At 43.3% G+C, this 8838-nt stretch overlaps 1 protein-coding gene across 1 annotated transcript in view; it reads left to right on the forward strand.

Annotated features, from left to right (window-relative positions):
- The first annotated feature begins 741 nt into the window (after positions 1 to 741).
- Positions 742 to 8838, forward strand: part of ZNF562 (zinc finger protein 562) — a 41766-nt gene continuing 33669 nt past the window's right edge. Inside the window, exon 1 of the mRNA XM_011954896.1 lies at positions 742 to 828. The gene's annotated coding sequence lies outside the window, so the exon portion shown is untranslated. The remainder of the gene's footprint in view (positions 829 to 8838) is intronic.

Below are 8838 nucleotides of genomic sequence, written 5' to 3' on the forward strand. Positions count from 1 at the left end.
TCAAGCGATTCTCCTGCCTCAGCCCCTTGAGTAGCTGGGATTACAGGCGCCTGCCACCACACCCAGCTAATTTTTGTATTTTTAGTAGAGACAGGGTTTCACCACGTTGGCCAGGCAGGTGTCAAACTCCCGACCTCAGGTGATCCGCCCGCCTCGGCCTCCCAAAGTGCGGGGATTACAGGCATGAGCCGCGGCGCCTGGCCATATGTATGTATTTTCATAGGGACAGGGTCCAGCCGAGTGCAGGCCTGGGCAACAAGAGCGAAACTCTGTCTCAAAAAAAAAAGAAAAAGAAAAAAGACACTCGGTCTTGCTATTTTGCTCAGGCTGGTCTGGAACTCTTAGACTCAAGCTATCCACCTGCCTCCCAAAGTGCTGGAAGGCCACCGAGCCCGCCTGGGATAAGCTTTGGAGGAGCATCCTCTGGGGTGCGTCCTATCCCCCATCCTCGCCCTTCCAGCCCTTCTGGCCACCTGAAACGCGGGCTAGGCCGGCTCCCACCTCTAAACTGTCCCCAAGTAGGGGACCCACCCCTCGCCCACAGTTTCCTCCAGAGGCCCGGTTCTAACCTCATCTTTTTCTCTGAACCTGTTTCTGCATCCCGCTCCCTGAGCCAACCCCAGGCCCATCCGCACCCAGGAAGAAGGAAACTATAATTTCTGTGTTCGATCAGGTCCTATGTGGCTGAAACTCAAATCCTGGAGCCCCACCCGGCCGGAGGCTTGGAGCGGAAGTGACGTCAGCGCGCCACCGCCATCTTTACCAGCTGTGGTTCCGCATGGTCAGTGCCATTTCGCCTTTATTCTGGTGGAATCCACCCTGGCTGTGGTGAGTTCCACCTGCTTGGGGGTCCTGGAGCTAGCAGGGGGGCGGCAAAGGAAGGACTGGGCGCGGTCGCCCACGAGCCTTTCGGATCCGCTTTGTTTCACTGGCCGTCGGCCCTCCGGATCCGGCTTCTGGCCAGTCCCGAGAAGCCGCACATTCCATCTATCCCTGTCAGGAGCCCCGTCGGGAAGTGTGTCTGTCCCGCCTCCGCGGGGTGTTTTCTTGAGTGCTTTCATCCGCTGTGCTCCTTTCTTGAAAAGCTTGGAAAACAACCTTTGTGAGTTTTTTTCTTTGCGAAAGGAAAAGGATTTCTACCGTTCTAGTGAGGTTGGCTCCGGCCCCGCAACCTTCCGCGTCCGGAACCTGGCTCTCCCGGCTATACCTGGTGAGCACCGGCAGAAAAATGGTTTCAAGAGGTCTGTGACTTCCATTCGTGTGCTAAAAAATACCCCATCTGAGAATCTGGCGTTGACTTGATGTCCTTTACTTTTTTTATTTTTTATTTTTGGAGTCTTATTCTGTCACCCACTCTGGAGTGCAGTGGCACGATGTTGGCTCACTGCAACTTTCACCTCCCGGGTTCAAGTGATTGTTAGATAAGAGTTTTAAATTTCTTTCTAAAGAATCAATATGTCAGTATGTTTAATTCTTTGCCATCTACTTTTAAACTTCCCCGTAAAGCAACCTTTTTCCATCTCCACCCTGCTCCACCCTGACTCATTCTGATTTCCTGCTCCACCCTGACTCATTCTGATTACCTGCTCCAGCCAGACTCATTTCTATTATCTGCTCCGCCCTGAGTCATTTTCCACCCTCTTTCCAATTTACTGCTCTGTTACAACCATTTTTCCCACCAAGCCACTCACCCCGTCACTCTCTTTAAATTAGCCAGTCGGAATTAGTTTAGCCTGTGGGGTCTAACCCTAGCCATAGGGGAACGACACAGCGGCAGGGGCCACATTCCTCAAGAATAAGAACCCCTTCCCCTCCCTCTGTGAGGGGATTGCTCCATCTGTGAGGGCACACTCTTCTATAGAAGTAAATTGCCTTGCTGAGAAAAGAAAATTTTATATTCGAGTACTATTTTTTTTGTGGCACTGAAACTTTATTTATAACATGATTCACCTGTCACAGCCTCCAGGTAGCTGGGATTCTGGGCGTGCACCACCACACCCAGCTAATTTTTTATATTTTGGTAGAGACGGGTTTCACCATGTTGGCCAGGCTAGTCTCAAGCTGCTGACCTCAAGTGATCCACTTGCCACTTATTTTTGACACATTACATTCAGCTGGAAAAAGCATATAGTTGTTTAGGGTGTGCCTATTTTTGTATGTAAATATGAACACGTGTAGACTGTAAGCCTTTAGTTTTTTATTTTTATTTTCTTGCAGGTTATTTTTTTTCTAGTTGTTACCAGCTGCAAGCCTTTCTACTTAAGAAAGCCCGGCCAGACGCGCTGGCTCACACCTGTAATCGCAGCACTCTGGGAGGCAGAGGCAGGCAGATCACCTGAGGTCAGGAGGTCAAGACCAGCCTGGCCAACATGGTAAAACCCTGTCTGTACTAAAAATACAAAAATTAGCTGGGCGTGGTGGTGGGCCCCTGTAATCCCAGCTGTTGGAGATAAAAAAATAAAATGCTTGGTGCTGCAAAGTGAAACCAGCACTCAGGCAAAAGTTTTCTCAGCCTTGCAATTTACTTCTATAGAAGGGTGAGTCTCATGGATGGAGTGATGGCAAGAGTACACCGCATAAGGGAGGGGAAGGGGTTTTTATTTCTAACGCAGGGTCCCTACCTCTGTGTCACCCCCCCCATGGGTTGGGGTCGCACTGCATAATCTAAACTGACCCTATTGACTATTTGTGAATATTTTCCCCAAATAAGGAAGGGTAGGGTGATGTGTGAGTCACAATGGTGGGATGTGCGGTTTCGAAGAGTGGAATAGGTGCAGAATGGGTAGCCAAGGGAACAGAGGTGAGTTATTGATTGGAGTTGACAGGAAGGTTGTTTACAGTAACTAGAGGCAAGGAGGCATGGAGAACAGGAAAGCTGAGTTTGAGAACAAAGAACAAGGAAGTTAAGCTGAACTTTTGAAGAGAAATTCAGAGAAATATATTGTATCTTACACAGCTACTCCAGAGGCTGAGGCAGGAGAATCGCTTGAACCTGGGAGTCGGAGGTTGCATTGAGCTGAGATCCTGCCACTGCACTCCAGCCTGGGCGACAAGAGCGAAACTGTCTCAGAAAAAAGAAAAAAGGAAGGCCATAATACTCAACTATTCTCTTTATCTGAAGTTCTTAGGTCTGTACTTCCCCACAGAGCTTCAAAACAGGGGCCTCCAGGAACCAGGAAGAAAGGATGGAGCCTTTATTACACTGACACTAGAATTATTTATTATTATAATCAGAATATTTTTCTAGTATCACTGTAATAAGATATCTAGTATCTATGTGATTTATTATTAAGAGCATGTTTGGACTAAGTGTAGTTTTTATATTTTTTTTCTGAAAAATTTGATCCTAAGGAAAGCTTAAACATCTGACATACCCAGTCTAGTAGATTTACTTAATTTTTTAGCATTGTGCTTTTTTTTCTTTCTCCTTAGGCAAATCTTACGGTGAACAATTTGAGTGTAGATTGAGCATAAATTGTACACGCGATGCTTAACCTTTAAATACTTGGTAATGCAGCTCCTAAAAGGCACTGTCATACTAAAACCACAATGCTAGTATTTCACTTCAATAAAAAATAATGTCATCTAATGTCTGCTTTGCGTAATAAGTGAAGTTTTCCGCATTGATTCAACGTATGCTCTTGAGTGTTTTTGGATCTAAGATCCATTCAAGAGTTTTACATTGCAATTGTTAGTGTCTTCAGTGTCTTTTTTTACCTAGAACAGTTATTATTGTCTATTATATTGACTTCCAGAGAGTCACACTCTCTTAGAAACTCATACAATCAGATATTTCTGATTGGATTCTCATGGTGTGTGTAAATATTCCATTATGTCATGCGATTTCCTACAAACTTAGAATTGGGTCCAGAGGAGAAGCTGACAACCGTTGTTTGATAATGGGTGACAGTATGTACTTCATGCTTTGGGGACCAGAAAGTCTCAAATTACTCAGTTCTGCCTTAGTTACTTCATGTCCCATGATTAGTTGTTCATTCTCTATCACGCACTAGTGGCAAATCACAACCTCTTTCTCAAAAAAAAAAAAAAAAACAGTTAATCTGCACAAGAGGACGTGGGTTGACTCTGGAATACCAGAGGGCTGTACTCTACATCTTCTGTTGGTGCATTCCAGAGTCTTCCAATACATAACATGCTATTTAACATGGACATGTTGAGCATCATTGGGTCTGCTGGATTAGGTGGACCAAGTGCTTGGGAAGCTTGCGGTGCTGCCTGAAATTGCTCTTGCCTACAGTTGAAACTAGAATCCTTACAGGTAACTGTGTGGGCTCGTTGAAGCACCTGCAAATGTATATTTTGCCTCCAAAATTCAAGAGGTCTATGGATGGTAGTTTTTGAGAAACCTCCATACTGGGTTTTTTTTTCTTTTTTGAGACAGAGTCTTGCTGGATCACCCATGCTGAAGAGCAATGGCATAGTCATGGCTCATTGCTCCTTTTTAGTGGTAGGCGGTATTAGGTGCAGTAACTTGGAGTGACATATTGCAGGGATGTCTTTACATGATCCAGACAAGGGAATATCTTTACCCACAGACTTGGTGGCCCCAGAATCTCCCACACCCTATTTTACAATCCAGAAAAAAATTTTTTGACTCATCATAGGTGAACATATTTTCAGAGTACATGTGATAATTTGATACATTCACATAATCAAATCACGTTAAGTAGGATATCTGTCACCTTAAATATTTATCTTTTTTTTTTTTTTTTTTAAGACAGAGTTTTGCTCTTTTTCCCCAGGCTGGAATGCAGTGGCACGATCTCGGCTCACTGCACCTTCCACCTCCTGGGTTCAAGTGATTCTCCTGCCTCAGCCTCCCAAGTAGCTGGGATTACAGGTATGTGCCACCACGCCTGGCTAATTTTTTTGTATTTTTAGTAGAGACCGGGTTTCTCCATGTTGGTCAGGCTGGTCTTGAACTCCCGACCTCAGGGGATCCGCCCGCCTCGGCCTCCCAAAGTGCTGGGATTACAGGTGTGAGCCACTGCACCCAGCCAATATTTATCTTTATTGTAGAAACATCAAGTTACTCTCTTAGCTGGGTTGAAATGTATGATAGATGAGTGTTAAGTGTACTCACCTTACTGATCTATTGAACACCAGTTCTTATTTCTTCTAACTGTATATTTTACCCAGGAATCAACCTCTCTTTTTTTTTTTTTTTTTTTCTGGAAATAGAGTCTTGCCGTCACCCAGTCTGGAATACAGTGGGATGATCTTGGCTCACTGCAACCTCTGCCTCCTCCCAGGTTCCAGTGATTGTCCTGCCTCAGCCTCCCGAGTAGCTAGGATTAAGGGGTGCACCACCATGCCTGGCTAATTTTTATAGTTTTAGGAGAGACGGGGTTTTACCATATTCGCCAGGTTGGTCTTGAACTCCTGATCTCAGGTGATCTGCCCACCTTGGCCTCCCAAAGTGCTGGGATTACAGGCATGAGCCACCTCATTCAGCCTAATCAACCTCTATTCCCGTCTCCTTCCTACCCTTCTGGCCTCTAGTAACCACCAATCTGTACTCTATGCTCATGAGATCCACTTTTTTAGCTCCCATATGAGAATATGGGGTATTTGTCTGCTGTGCTTGGCTTATTTCACTTCCATGATGACCTCCAGTTCTATCCAGTTGCTGCAAATGATAGGATTTCATTCTTCTTTATGGCTGAATAGTAATCCACTGTCTATATATACCATATTTTTTTTTTTATTAATTCCTTCATTATTGACCAGTTAGGTTGATTCCATATTTTGGCTATTGTGAGTAGTGCTGCGGTAAACAAGGGAGTATAGATATATCTTTTCAAATATGTTGATTTCCTTTCTTTTGGGTATATACCCAATGGGATTCCAGATCATATGGTAGTTCAATTTTTTTTTGAGAGACCCCCCCATACTTTTTTTTTTTTTTTTTTTTTGAGATAGTCTTGCTGTAGACAGGTCTTGCTGTGTTGCCCAGGCTGGTTTGGAACTCCTGGGCTCAAGTGATCTCCCACCACAGCCTCAAGTTTTGGGATTACAGGCATGAACCACCACACCTTAATATTGTTCTCTGTAGTGGCTGTACTAATTTACATTCCCACTAACTGCATACAAGGATTAACTTTTCACCACATCCTCATCAGCATTTATTCCCTGTCTTTTTTCTAAAAGCCACTCTAAATGAGGTGAGATGATATCTCATTGTGGTTATGTGTGATTTGTGTTTCTCTGATAATTAGTGATGTTGAGTATTTTTTCATATACCTGTTGGCCATTTGTATGTCTTTTTTTTTTTTTTTTTTTTGAGAAACATCTATTCTGACCTTTTGCCGATTTTTTTATTGGATTTTTTTTGTTATCAAGTTTGAGTTCCTTATATATTCTGATTATAAATCCCAGGTGGATAGTTTGTAAATATTTTCTCCCATACTGTAGATTGTCTCTTCACTTTGTTGATTGTTTCTTTTGCTGTGGAGAAGCTTTTTAGCTTGATGTAATCTGATATGTTTATTTTTGCTCTTGTTGCCTGTGCTTTTGAGGTCTTCCGAAGAAATCTTTATCCAGACCAGTGTCCTGGATTGTTTCCCCAGTGTCTTCCTCTGCTAGTTTTATAGTTTCAGGTGTTAAATGTAAGTCTTTAATCTGTTTTGACTTTATTTTTTTTATGCTGAGAGATGGCATCTAGTTTTATTCTGCATATAGTTATTCAGTTTTCCCAGCAGCATTTATTGAAAAGACTGTTATTTTCCCATTGTATGCTTTTGGTGCCTTTGTTGAAAATGAGTTGTCTGTAAATGTGTAGGTTTGTATTTAGGTTCTCTTTTCTCCTCCATTGATCTGTGTGTGTGTGTGTGTGTGTGTGTGTGTGTGTGTTAATGTCAGTACCATGCTGATTTGGTTATGATAGCTTATAGCTTTGCAGTATATTTTGAAGTCAGGCAGTGTGATGATTCCAGCTTTGTTCTTTTTGATCAGTATTTCTTTGGCTGTTTGAAGTCTTTTGTGGTTGCATATAAATTTTAGGATTTTTTTTCTATTTTTGTGATGAATGTCATTCGTATTTTGATAAGGTTTTCTCTTAATTGTAAATTGCTTTGGGTAGTATTGTCATTTTAACAATATTCTTCTAATCCAGAAGCATGGGATATCTTTCCATTTTTTTTCTGTATCCTCTACAGTTTGTTTCATCAGTGTTTTACAGTTTTCCTTGTATAGCTCCTTCACACTTTTAGTTACTTTTTATTTTCTCTTTTTTTCATAGGTGGAGTCTCACTTTGTTGCCCAGGCTGGAGTACAGTGGTGCAATCGTAGCTCATGCAGCAGCCTTGAACTGCTGGGCTCAAGGGGTCCTCCTGCCTCAGCCTCTTTTGAGTAGCCGGATTTACAGGTGTGTGCCATCATGCCTGGCTAATTTTTTTTTTTTTTTTAATAGAGACCGAGCCATGCCATGTTGCCCAGGCAAGTCTTGAACTGCTGGGCCCAAGCAATCCTCCCACCTCAGCCTCCCAGAATTCTGGGATTACAATTGTGAGTCATCCTGCCTGGTGCGGGCATTTTATAGTCTTTGCAGCTATTGTAAATGCGATTACTTCCTTGATTTCTTTTTTAGATTGTTCACCATTGGCATATATAAATGCAACTGATTTTTTGTATGTTGATTTTGTGTCTGAACCTTTACTGAATTCGTTTATCAGTTCTAACAGGTTTTGGGTGGAGTCTTTAGGTTTTTCTAAGTATAAGATTGTGTCAGCTGAGCATAGTGGCTCATGCTTGTAATCCCAGCCCTTTAGGAGGTCAAAGCAAGAGGAACACTTGAAATCAGGAGTTCAAGGCCAACCTGGGTAATATATTGAGGACCCCTCTGCCCCTAATCTCTAAAAAAGAAAAAAAAAGAAAAGTCAGCATTGTCACACATGCCTGTGGTTCTAGCTATTCAGGAGGCTGAGGCAGGAGTATCGCTTGAGCCCAGGAGATCAAGGCTGCAATGAGCTGTGATCACAGCTGCACTCCAGCCTGGGCAACAGAGGGAGACCCTGTTTCTAAGGAGAAAAAGGTCATGTCATTGGCAAACAAGGCTAATTTGACTTCTTTTTTAATTGGGATGCCCTTTATTTGTTTCTCTTGCCTAATTGCTCTGGCTAGAACTTCTAGTGTTATGTTCAATAAAAGTGGGAAAACTGGACATCCTTGTTCGTTCAAGATCTCAGAGAAAAGACTTCCAGTTTTTCCCTGTTCAGTATGATGTTGGAGGTGGGTTTGTCATATATGGCCTTTATTATTTTGAGGTATATTCCTTCTATACAGTTTGTTGGGGACTCTTGTCAAAAAGGGATATTGAATTTTATTGAATGGTGTTTCAGCATCTGTGGAAATCTCGTATGGTTTTTTTTTTTTTTTTTTTTGAGACAGAGTCTCGCTCAGTCGCCCGGGCTGGAGTGCAGTGGCCGTATCTTGGCTCACTGCAAGCTCCGCCTCCCAGGTTTACGCCATTCTCCTGCCTCAGCCTCCCGAGTAGCTGGGACTACAGGCTCCCTCCACATCGCCCGGCTAGTTTTTTGTATTTTTTGGTAGAGATGGGGTTTCACCGCGTTAGCCAGGATGGTCTCGATCTCCTGACCTCGTGATTTGCCCATCTCGGCCTCCCAAAGTTCTGGGATTACAGGCTTGAGCCACCGCGCCCGGCCTAGTACTGCTTTTATCCCATAGATTTTGGTTTGTCAGCATACCAAAACCAAAACAATGTTCCATTGTGTAATGTTTTTGTTTTTTGGGGGTGGAGCTTTGTTCTTGTTGCCCAGGCTGGAGTGCAATAGTGCGATCTCAGCTCACCACAACCTC

Source organism: Colobus angolensis, unplaced genomic scaffold (genome assembly GCF_000951035.1).
Source record: "Colobus angolensis palliatus isolate OR3802 unplaced genomic scaffold, Cang.pa_1.0 Scaffold39, whole genome shotgun sequence".
Classification (NCBI taxonomy): domain Eukaryota; kingdom Metazoa; phylum Chordata; class Mammalia; order Primates; family Cercopithecidae; genus Colobus; species Colobus angolensis.